The following is a 12,676-nucleotide window of genomic DNA, read 5'->3' on the forward strand; positions in this document are numbered from 1 at the left end:
CCTCTCATCTTTTTAAGTGGTGGAACTTGCACTATTGCTGACTGACTAAATACTTTTTTGCCCCACTGTACCTATATATAAGGGAATCTCCGTATTATAGTATTCTCATATATGGTTTTTTTTTTCTCATTTTAATTTTTCACAGATTTTTACACGGTCCCCGTCTTTCTATTGGGTGACCTGTTTGATATCAATTACTGGACAGAATAATTAGCGTCGCTTATCTCCTAATCACCACATGACCATGATTTCTCCTGTCATTAATCAGAGACTAGTAGTCCAGGAAACAGCTATATCTGCATGAATCTATTCAGAGCACAATCAGGGCACCTATTTCCATTCTCACTTGGTGACCCAACACCTAACAAGCAAGCAGTCTCTTAGCTGTTTCATTCAGCATATGGCGGTACAGTAATAACAGCAAGCTCAGTTTAAACAAGGAAAGAAAACTATCGATCCAATTCTTACAGTATATCATATAGCCCAAATGACCACCAGCATACAGATATACCTCTCAACCATGAAAATTCACTCATAGGCATATGTGCCATATGGCATCATAATGGGTATTTTAACTAGCAAATAGTAGTTTACAGTAGTTTATACTCATCTAAAGGATCGAGTAGTCCACTGGTTCTCTTTCGGAGTTCCCAGGGTCCCATTAATGGTGGTGAATCATATCCCCTTGCCATGTGGTCCTTCTCATGTATAGTGTCTCCCAACGCTTTTCGTCATCTTTAGACTCATCAGGGGAATCATGACATCTATTCTATAAAATGCGAGTTTTCGTCAGAGCCTGAATTTACAGACAAAGAAATAGGTCTCCAAAACACCATAGAAAAGTTTCGATATCATTTAAAAGAAAACAAACACAAATTTTTCATTAGGGACCTACAAGAATTCCGAGACAATAAAGCATACTTGGTCTCAAATCCCAAACCATTTAGACTACAAGAGACTGACGTATCCTCATCAGAAGCTGAATTCTCAGACTCAGACACTAGATTCAAAAACACAAGGGGGAAACAAAGAGGGAGAGGAGGAACACATGGAGGCAGAGGGGCCAATAGAGGGTCACCACAGGGAGAACGTTTTTTAGATCTAGGATACCCACTCAGGAACAGGTTCAACTCCCGAAACCCCACGTAAAATGTCAGGTTATTAACCACTCAAGGGTGTAGAGGATAGAAGAACAGATGGCAGTTTTAAGTAAAGGGATGTCATTCGTCCCTACTACTGATTTTGAGACCTTTGAGGCAATAAAAGATCTTAACCTTTTTGCCCGCTGTTGAAAGTGGAAAAAAAACTTTATTCGTGAGAATAAGAAATGTTGTGCTGAGCTAGGCATTGAGAAGGACCTTCTGAGTGATGTCAGATTCTTGTTCCACTTGGGGGATCTCTGATCGAAATGAAATAGGAGAGGGTCCATTTACAGACCTAAATAATGTGAGCAAACGGATGCCGGCAGCCATGAATGATTTAAGTATGGTTGATGTATTTTTCAATTTTGTATCTAGAGACATAATTGAACTTGAAAAAAAAAAAGAAAAAGAGGAGAATACACAACCTTACTCAAGAATTTGTGTAGGAAGGAGAGGTTTGGGTTCCTGGAGAACTGGGCTGACTTCTCAGTTGGCTACAGGTTCTACACTAGGGACGGGCTGCACCTCAATGGGGAAGGTGCAGCTGTGCTGAGGGAGAAAATGGCTAGAAGGTTGGAGGAGTGTTTAAACTAGGGATTGGGGGAGGGTATTCATTTTATAGGAGGGGAGGATAGTGCAGATAGTGACCTGGGCACAAATAAAGAAGTTGGGAGTGGGGGTGGAATGGGGGGTGGGGTTAGAACAATTAATAATTTAAGAAAGAATAGAGGTACATAAAGGGCATGTATAGTAATGTCTGGAGCCTCGCTAACAAAATGGACGAATTAGAACTAATGTTGTTGGAGCATAATTATGACATGGTGGGGATATCTGAAACATGGCTGGATGAGAGCCATGACTGGGCTGTTAACTTGCAGGGCTATAGCCTTTTCAGAAATGACCGTACAGATAAGCGAGGGGGAGGGGTGTGTCTGTATGTAAAATCGTCCTTAAAACCCATTCGGCGTGATAATATAGGTGAATTTAATGAAAATGTAGAGTCCCTGTGGGTGGAGATAAGGGGAGGGGGAAAAAATAATAAATTACTGATAGGGGTTTGTTATAAATCTCCAAAAATAATGGAAGCAATGGAGAATATCCTCGAAAAGCAAATAGATGAAGCTGCGACTCAAGGAGAAGTCATTATTATGGGGGACTTCAACTACCCTGAAATAGATTGGGGAACAGAAACCGGCAGTTCCAGCAAAGGTAATCAGTTTTTGACAACTATGAGAGACAACTACCTTTCACAACTGGTTCAGGACCCAACAAGAAGGGGGGCACTGCTAGACCTAATATTAACCAACAGGCCAGACCGCATAGCAAATATAAGGGTTGGGGGTCACTTGGGGAATAGTGATAACAAAATAATAAGTTTTCATATATCTTTTATTAAGATGTGTAGTAGAGGGGTTACAAGGACACTAAACTTCAGGAAGGCAAGTTTTCCACGGACGAGAGATCTTGGTGCAATTAACTGGGATGATATCCTGAGACATAAAAATACACAAAGAAAATGGGAGACGTTTATTAGCATCCTGGATAGGACCTGTGCACAGTATATACCGTATGGGAATAAATATACTAGAAATAGGAGGAAACCAATATGGCTAAATAGAGCTGTAAGGGGCGCAATAAGGGACAAAAAGAAAGCATTTAGAGAATTAAAGGAAGTAGGTAGTGAGGAGGCATTAAATAAATACAGAAAATTAAATAAGTTCTGTAAAAAGCAAATCAAGGCAGCAAAAATTGAGACAGAGAGACTCATTGCCAGAGAGAGTAAAAATAATCCCAAAATATTCTTTAACTACATAAATAGTAAGAAACTAAAAAATGATAGTGTTGGCCCCCTTAAAAATAGTCTGGGTGAAATGGTGGAGGAAAAAGCCAATATACTAAATTACTTCTTTTCACCAGTATTTACACAAGAAAATCCCATGGCAGACAATATGATCAGTGATAACAAAAATTCCCCATTAAGTGTCACCTGCTTAAACCAGCAGGAAGTACGGCGGCGTCTAAAAATCACTAAACTTGACAAGTCTCCAGGCCTGGATGGGATACACCCCCGAGTACTGCAGGAACTAAGTACAGTCATTGATAGACCATTATTTTTCATCTTTAAAGACTCCATAGTAACAGGGTCTGTACCACAGGACTGGCGTACAACAAATGTGGTGCCAATACTCAAAAAGGGGACAAAAACTGAACTCGGTAATTATAGGCCAGTAAGCTTAACCTCTACTGTGGGTAAAATCCTGGAGGGCATTCTAAGGGATACTATACTGGAGTATCTGAAGAGGAATAACCTCATGACCCAGTATCAGCACGGGTTTACTAGGGATCGTTCCTGTCAGACTAATCTGATCAGTTTCTATGAAAATGTGAGTTCCGGACTGGACCAAGGGAACGAAGTGGACGTGGTGTATATGGACTTTTCAAAAGCTTTTGATACGGTGCCACACAAAAGGTTGTTACATAAAATGAGAATAATGGGGATAGGGGAAAATGTGTAAGTGGGTTAAGAGCTGGCTCAGGGATAGGAAACAAAGGGTGGTTATTATTGGAGCACATTCAGACTGGGTCACGGTGAGCAGTGGGGCACCACAGGGGTCAGTATTGGGCCCTCTTCTTTTTAACATATTTATTAATTACCTTGGGGGCATACAGAGCAGAATTTCAATATTTGCAGGTTACACAAAACTCTGCAGGGTAATCAATACAGTGGAGGACAATTTTATATTACAGGATGATTTATGTAAACTGGAAGCTTGGGCTGATAAATGGCAAATGAGCTTTAATGGGGATAAATGTAAGGTCATGCACTTGGGTAGGAGTAATAAGATGTATAACTATGTGCTTAATTGTAAAACACTGGGCAAAACCGTCAATGAAAAAGACCTGGGTGTATGGGTGGATGACAAACTCACATTTAGTGGCCAGTGTCAGGCGGCTGCTACAAAGGCAAATAAAGTAATGGGATGCATTAAAAGTGGCATAGATGCTCATGAGGAGAACATAATTTTACCTCTATACAAGTCACTAGTTCGACCACACTTAGAATACTGTGCACAGTTCTGGTCTCCGGTGTATAAGAAAGACATAGCTGAACTAGAGCGGGTGCAGAGAAGAGCGACCAAGGTTATTAGAGGACTGGAGGGTCTGCAATACCAAGATAGGTTATTACACTTGGGGCTAGTTAGTTTGGAAAACGAAGGCTAAGGAGTGATCAACGTATAAATATATGAGGGGACAGTACAACGACCTTTCTGATGATCTTTTTAATCATAGACCTGAGACGAGGCAAGGGGGCATCCTCTACGTCTGGAGGAAAGAAGGTTTAAGCATAATAACAGACGTGGATTCTTTACTGTAAGAGCAGTGAGACTATGGAACTCTCTGCCGTATGATGCTGTAATGAGTGATTCATTACTAAAATTTAAGAGGGGACTGGATGCCTTTCTTGAAAAGTATAATGTTACAGGTTATATATACTAGATTCCTTGATAGGGCATTGATCCCGGGAACTAGTCTGATTGTCGTATGTGGAGTCGGGAAGGAATTTTTTTCCTCAATGTGGAGCTTACTCTTTGCCACATGGGTTTTTTTTTGCCTTCCTCTGGATCAACATGTTAGGGCATGTTAGGTTAGGCTATGGGTTGAACTAGATGGACTTAAAGTCTTCCTTCAACCTTAATAACTATGTTACTATGTTACTAAAACGGAGATGGAGAGCCTGTGTGAACTTGAGAGAGATCGCAATAGGGTCATCAAACCTTCGGATAAAGGGTGTAACATAGTGGTCATGGATGTACCGCAGTACAGAAAACTATGTTACTCCCTTTTACTAATGGATATGGGATATGAAAGACTTGAAACCAATCCAGCAGATGTATATCATAGAGAACTAAAAGATCTGGTGAAGGAAGCCTTCCGTAAAATAGTGATTGACACCAATGAGAGAGATTTTCTTATACCAGCCCACCCGGTAGTAGCAACATTTTATTGCCTACCAAAAATCCATAAGGGCATTAACCCCTTAAAGGTAGGCCTATTGTATCCGGAATTGGTAGTCTCACACATAATTTGGGCCTATACGTAGATAGAATCCTCAGACCATTTGTGACTTCCCTTAGTTTATATACACGTGACAAGACGGACCTCCTTTTAAAACTGGATCATATTGAGCTAGATACAGACATGTTATTGTGCTCGATTGACGTAGAGGTGTTATATTCCTCAATCCCTCACAAAAAGGGTAAAATGGCTGTGGATTACTATTTGAAAACGCGAGGACGCCAATTTTGCAAGCATAATAGGTTCGTTATCCAAGCTTTGGAGTTTTGTCTCAACAAGAACTATTTTCTTTTTGACAACAAATATTTCCAGCAGCTCAGGGGCACAGTGATGGGGAGTCCCTGTGCTCCCTAGTACGCTAATTTGCTCCTGGGCTGGTGGGAAGAAAATGTCATTTTTGGGGATGCCACGTCTGTAGCCGAAGACAACATCATATTGTGGCTATGCTACATAGATGACGTGTTCGTAATATGGAGAGGAGCCAGTTTTGGCACTTTTGAGACAGGCCTGAACAAGAATGACCTAGGCGTACATTTCATATTTGAGATGAACGCCTCCAGATTGGATGCTCTGATTGAGAGAGGAAAAGAGGGTCAACTGGTTACTAGCACATACAGAAAGCAAACGGCATCCAATTCTCTCCTGAGGTGGGAGTCAAATCATCCAGCCCCCCTCAGGAGGGGTATCCAGAAAGGTCAATATCTATGAATTCGGAGAAATTGCTCAGACTAAATGATATATAAGAAACAAGCAAATGACCTAAGAGTGCGTTTTCATGAGCGTGGCTACCCAGATAATGTTTTGAAGGAGCCCTATACATCATCCCTCTTGAGGGACATAAAGAAATTACTCACTCCGGTACAAAAAAGAGAGGATAATAATGCCATTAGGTTCATCACAAGATATACTAATGGAGCGAGAGATTTAAGAGAGATTATGCAACGTTATTGGTCCATTCTCCAAATGGTTAATGATCTTAAAGACGTGGGGACAGCCTCACCACAGATTACCTATAGGAGAGGTCGCTCAATTAAAAATAGGATTGTCCACAGCCATTTTACCCCCCTCCTCATCCAACTAAAGGTACCTTCACACTAAGCGACTTTGCAGCGAGAACGACGACGATCCGTGAGGTTGCAGCGTCCTGGATAGCGATCTCGTTGTGTTTGACACGCAGCAGCGATCTGGATCCCGCTGTGATATCACTGGTCGGAGCTAGAAGTCTAGAACTTTATTTCGTCGTCAGATCACCCGCTGTCATCGCTGGATCGTCGTGTGTGACGCCGATCCAGCGATGTGTGCACTTGTAACGCAGGGCCGCGCTTAGTAACCCGATATTTACCCTGGTTACCATTGTAAAAGTAAAAAAAAAAACCACTACATACTCACCTTCTGATGTCTGTCACGTCCCCCGGCGTCCACAGGGTAAATATCGGGTTACTAAGCGCGGCCCTGCACTTAGTAACCCGATGTTTACCCTGGTTACCCAGGTGCTGCAGGGGGACTTCGGCATCGTTGAAGACAGTTTCAACGATGCCGAAGTTGTTCCCCTGATCGTTGGTCGCTGGAGAGAGCTGTCTGTGTGACAGCTCCCCAGCGACCACACAACGACTTACCAACGATCACGGCCAGGCCGTATCGCTGGTCGTAATCGTTGGTAAGTCGTTTAGTGTAATGGTACCTTTATTCTACCTGGTTAGGCGATCAGATAAAGGGATGCTATAAATGTGGAAACTGTAATTACAGCAGGTCTATGTTCCAAGGGAAAGAATTTACCAGTAATGTGACAGGGAAGAACTACCAGATATATCAGTTCATTAACTGTAAGTCCAGAGAAGTAATTTACAAAATGACCTGTGAATGTGGCCTAGAGTGCATAGGAAAAACCAGCATGGAATTGAGAAGGAGGATAGGCGAACATCACAGAGACACTATTAATAAGAGGGACACTCCAGTGGCCAATCACATTAATAGGATGCATAGTGGAATCTCAAAGCCGTCAAATTTAGGGGAATCGACAGAATTCATCAATCCCAAAGAGGAGGTGATTGGGATAGGCGTATCCTACAGAGAGAGCATGTGGATATTTTGTCTACAAACCACAAGTCCAAAAGGTCTTAATGAACAACTGAACTTTTCTTTCTTCCTTTAGCCATAGATGCACAACAGGGCCTTTAAGAGCAGGCTGATGAGTGGGGGCGCCACTGCGTAGGTTCTAGGGAGCCAACCTCCACAATAGTCAGTATGTATAATAGTTAGGGGTTTTATAGGTATAGAATGCAGTGGCACCCTTTTCTGTCTTTCCATACTCCATACATATCCAAAGGGGTACTGTCGTGTCATAGTGTATGTTCAAAAATAATTAAGGACCGTGAATGGAAAGATTCTGGCATGTGTTTCCAAATACACTTGTGCTGATATTTGATGGTATAATAATATCTTTGGGGTGGATGCACTCATTTTGCGTGTTTATGATGTAAACTAGACATACAAAAAACCTTAATTCATTGAGGTGTAAGAGAATATGGAATGTAAGAAAACCCAAACCTGTCTGTAAAGCGTTAAAGACTTTAAAATGAGCGATGTAAATAATTACTCATTTAATAAGGCTCCCATAGTATAGATGATGTTCTAGTACCTTGTAATGGGCCATACGCTCACCACAATATAGATTATGCGTTAGAAAAGTAATAGATTCCGCATACCGGACATGATGCGGGCGGTCCAGCAGGCTCCGGTTGCGTTCCAATGTCCGGAAGTGACACGAGCGTTCCATGAGACATCGCGTGCGTTCCAATAACCAGAAGTGATACACCCGGCGGCCGGAAGCACGCGGATTGAAAAATCTATACAGGATAGATATCGCGATTCCCCTGATGAGTCTAAAGATGACAAAATGTGTTGGGAGGCACTATACATGAGAAGGACCACATGACAAGGGGATATGATTCACCACCATTGATGGGACCCTGGGAACTCCAAAAGAGAACCGGTGGACTACCTGGTCCTTTAGAGGAGTACAAACTACTGTAAATTACTATTTGCTAGTTAAAATATCCATTATGACGCCATATGGCACATATGCCTATGAGTGAATTTTCATGGTTGAGAGGTATATACAGTATGTATGCTGGTGGTCATTTGGGCTATATGATATACTGTAGGAATTGGATCGATAGTTTCCTTTCCTTGTTTAAACTGAGCTTGCTGTTATTACTGTACCGCCATATGTTGAATGAAACAGCTAAGAGACTGCTTGCTTGTTAGGTATTGGGTCACCTAGTAAGAATGGAAATAGGTGCCCTGATTGTGCTCTGAATAGATTCATGCAGATGTAGCTGTTTCCTGGATTACTAGTCTCTGATTAATGACAGGAGAAATCATGGTCATGTGGTGATTAGGAGAGAAGAGACGCTAATTATTCTGTCCAGTAATTGATATCGAACAGGTCACCCAATAGAGAGATGGGGACCGTGTAAGAATCTGTGAAAAATTAAAGGGAGAAAAAAGAACACATATGAGAATACTATAATACGGAGATTCCCTTATATATAGGTACATGTTTTATACACCACACTGATATGTAAATGTGCCATAGCAGCAGGAAGTGACCAGAAACAGAGAAAAATTATAAAAGTAATATTTTTATTAGTAACAAATATAAAACAATAACAAATTGAACATAAAAGGCAGGGGAATGAAGAAATTACCTCCAGGAAAAACGAGGAAGGAGACAGCAAAAAAGAGCCAAGAGCCTGCACCAAGGCAAAGATTGTTGAAAAGGAGGAAAAAAGGGATTACAGATATCCAGTAGCGTAGCTACCGGGGGGCGCAGAGGGGGCCATCACCCCGGGCCCCACGCTCTGAGGGGGCCCACCCGCAGCTACGCTACTGTAACTGCATTGGTGCGCGCAGCACGTCGATGCAGTTACATTCTTCGGCAGAGCAGGGAGAATAAATCTCCCTGCTCTGACACTATGGGGCCCCTGAGCAGGCGGGGGGCCGGGTGCCAGCAGTGGGCCCCCTGCCCGTTATCGCAAGATGAGCTGTATCGGCATCTAGCCGATACAGCTCACAGCATTGATGAGGGAAGGAGCGCTGCGCTCCTTCTCCCACCATCCCCCACACTGACAGCGGGCGCGATGGCATCACAGCCCAACGCCTGCTGTCAGTAGATGAGCGGGAGCAGGGAGTGCCGCTGAAACAAGGAGGAAGAGAGGTGAGTATTTATTGTTTATAGGATCTGCCTATGGGGGGTGCCTTATATACAGGATCTGCCTATTGGGGGGGTGCTGCCTTATATACATGATCTGCCTATTGGGGGGGTGCTGCCTTATATACAGGATCTGACTATTAGGGGGGGGTGCTGCCTTATATACAGGATCTGCCTATGGGGAGGTGCCTTATTTACAGGATCTGCCTATTGGGGGGGGTGCTGCCTTATATACATGATCTGCCTATTGGGGGGGTGCTGCCTTATATACAGGATCTGACTATTAGGGGGTGGTGCTGCCTTATATACAGGATCTGCCTATTGGGGGAGTGCTGCCTTATATACAGGATCTGCCTATTGGGGGGGTGCTGCCTTATATACAGGATCTGCCTATTGGGGGGTGCTGCCTTATATACATGATCTGCCTATTGGGGGGAGTGCTGCCTTATACACAGGATCCGCCTATTGGGGGGGTGCTGCCTTATATACAGGATCTGTCTATTGGGGGTGCTGCCTTATATACAGGATCTGCCTATTGGGGGTGCTGCCTTATATACAGGATCTGCCTATTGGGGGGTGCTGCCTTATATACAGGATCTGTCTATTGGAGGGGTGCTGCCTTATATACAGGATCTGGCTATGGGGGGGGTGCTGCCTTATATACAGGATCTGCCTATTGGGGGGGTGCTGCCTTATATACAGGATCTGGCTATGGGGGGTGCTGCCTTATATAAAGCATCTGCCTATTAGGGAGATGCCTTATATATAGGATCTGCCTATGGGGGCTGCTTTATACTACAGGATCTGCCTATGGGAGGGTGCTGCCTTATACTACAGGATCTGCCTATGGGGTGCTGCTTAATTCTACAGGGTCTGCCTATGGGGGTACTGTCTTATACTACAGGGTCTGCCTATGGGGTGCTGCCTTATACTACAGGGTCTGCCTATGGGGTGCTGCCTTATACTACAGGGTCTGCCTATGGGGTACTGTCTTATACTACAGGGTCTGCCGATAGGGGTGCTGTCTTATACTACAGTGTCTGCCTATGGGGTGCTGCCTTATACTACAGGGTCTGCCTATGGGGTACTGTCTTGCGCTATAGGGTCTGCCGATAGGGGTGCTGTCTTATACTACAGGGTCTGCCAATGGGGATGCTGCTTTATACTACAGGGTCTGCCTATAGGAGTACTGTCTTATACTACAGGGTCTGCCTATGGGGGTGCTGGCTTGGAATATATTGAGGACTATCTGGCACATTATACTATATGGAGGTTATCTATGGAGCCATCATACAGTGTGGGGATTACAGTGAAGGGGCATCATACAGTGTGGGGATTACAGTTAAAGCGCCATCATACAGTGTTGAAGCCATTAAACAGTTTGGAGGCTAATAAGGGGTCAGTATACTATGTGGGTGGTACTATACAGTTAGGGGGCATTATACTGGGGAGCTGTACAGGGGGGAGACTCAGGACATTATTAAATGTAAAGTGGGCACTTATTGTTATAGAGGAACTCAGGTTACTGTGACTATCAAAGGGGTACACAGGGCAATATTACTTTCTAGGGGCAAAATGTGGGCACTGTTTTCTAGGGCACATGCACCCGGCATTACTTTAGAGGGTGCAGAGAACCACACAGCAGGTGCAGTAATAGGGACACATATGGCAGCAGCGGCTCAGTATTGGGGTATAAGGTGCAGTAATAGGGACACATACGGCAGCAGCGGCTCAGTATTGGGGTATCAGGTGCAGTAATAGGGACACATATGGCAGCAGCGGCTCAGTATTGGGGTATCAGGTGCAGTAATAGGGACACATACGGCAGCAGTGGCTCAGTATTGGGGTAGCAGGTGCAGTAATAGGGACACGGCAGCAGCGGCTCAGTATTGGGGTATCAGGTGCAGTAATAGGGACAGATACGGCAGCAGCAGCTCAGTATTAGGATATCAGGTGCAGTAATAGGGACACATAAGGCAGCAGCGGCTCAGTATTGGGGTATCAGCAGAATGAGGAGTTTGTGCAGGTTGGGAATAGATGGTGTTGGGGCTGGGATATTAGAAGTGAAACGTGTCTTTGTTGTAATCTCTGCAGACGAGTTGTGGCTGGAAGAAGTTGTCATGTCGGTCTTGGCCAGATGGAAAAGACGTGAAAAGTGATCAATTCCATCATAAAGGACATCAGCGGTAAGACATTATCTGTAACTGTGCTGTGATCGCTTACATGTTCTGCAGGGCTGGTATCTACCACTGACCATATGGCGGTAATATCCATGTTGGTCTTTATATAGAGATTATCTTCAATAATAGCGTGGTCATCTGCTGAGGTTCTCCTCCACCATTAGAGAGCGTCACCCAGTTATAATCAAAGTTACCTGGTTAGGGGCCCACTCAGAAGCTTTGCCCCCCCGAATCAAAACCTTAGCTACGCCTCTGCAGATATCCCAGGAGTATAAAGGGCAAATGGTTATGAAAATCCAACACTTAGTATGTCCAAAACAAAACCTCCCTGCTAGTAATGTATAAAACTGAAGTTATACTAGCAACCAAGGGGGTATAAGGACTGGTAAAGATCCAATAACCGTTATATAGCCTGAATACTGTTCTTTTATGAAGCAACTCCCTGCAACAAGCATAATCTCAGTAAGCTTTCTATAACTATTAAAATACTAAGGTATAAAGATATTACCTATAGAAGTTATGCTGTTGCTGCCAGAAGGTGTGACCAAAATGGAAGTGCTGTGTTCCACTCTGCTGCTCTGTTTTCCAAACACCAGACTGACACTGACACACCCAAACTCTATATTACAGGGCTTTTAACTAGAATCTGTGGCCTTCAGGAACATGGAAAACTTGGGCCAGGAATGAAACTGACTGCACCACTAACATACTGCAGTCATCTTCAAAACACAACAACCCAGAACAGGTTTTCCCCTGAATCTTTCTTGAACAACCAGCATGTCCAAGACCTATGCTCACTTAATCTGCATTGCAATTACAGCTACGCCTGCGACTGCAATGCCCTCTCATGGCCTCAGTAAGCCTCCGTGAGTATCCTGGGGAGAACACACTGTCATGATATGTACTTTTGCTGTGTCCTGTATTTGAATAATATGCAATTTGATGTATGTAACTGTTCTCTGGTTTCTGTTAGCTGAAATTTATGTATTTTCTTGTGCTGGGAGTTCACCTGTAACAATATGTCTCCTTCCCCCAATACTTGCAGCCCTAAGCTATATTGTAAT

General features: G+C 43.6%; 1 long non-coding RNA gene across 1 annotated transcript in view; it reads right to left on the reverse strand.

Annotated features, from left to right (window-relative positions):
• Window positions 1-12,196, reverse strand: part of LOC143767721 (uncharacterized) — a 31,049-nt gene extending 18,853 nt beyond the window's left edge. Inside the window, exon 1 of the long non-coding RNA XR_013213755.1 lies at window positions 12,121-12,196. This is a non-coding gene — a long non-coding RNA (uncharacterized LOC143767721). The remainder of the gene's footprint in view (window positions 1-12,120) is intronic.
• Window positions 12,197-12,676: the final 480 nt, after the last annotated feature.

This window comes from Ranitomeya variabilis, chromosome 4, assembly GCF_051348905.1.
Source record: "Ranitomeya variabilis isolate aRanVar5 chromosome 4, aRanVar5.hap1, whole genome shotgun sequence".
NCBI lineage: Eukaryota > Metazoa > Chordata > Amphibia > Anura > Dendrobatidae > Ranitomeya > Ranitomeya variabilis.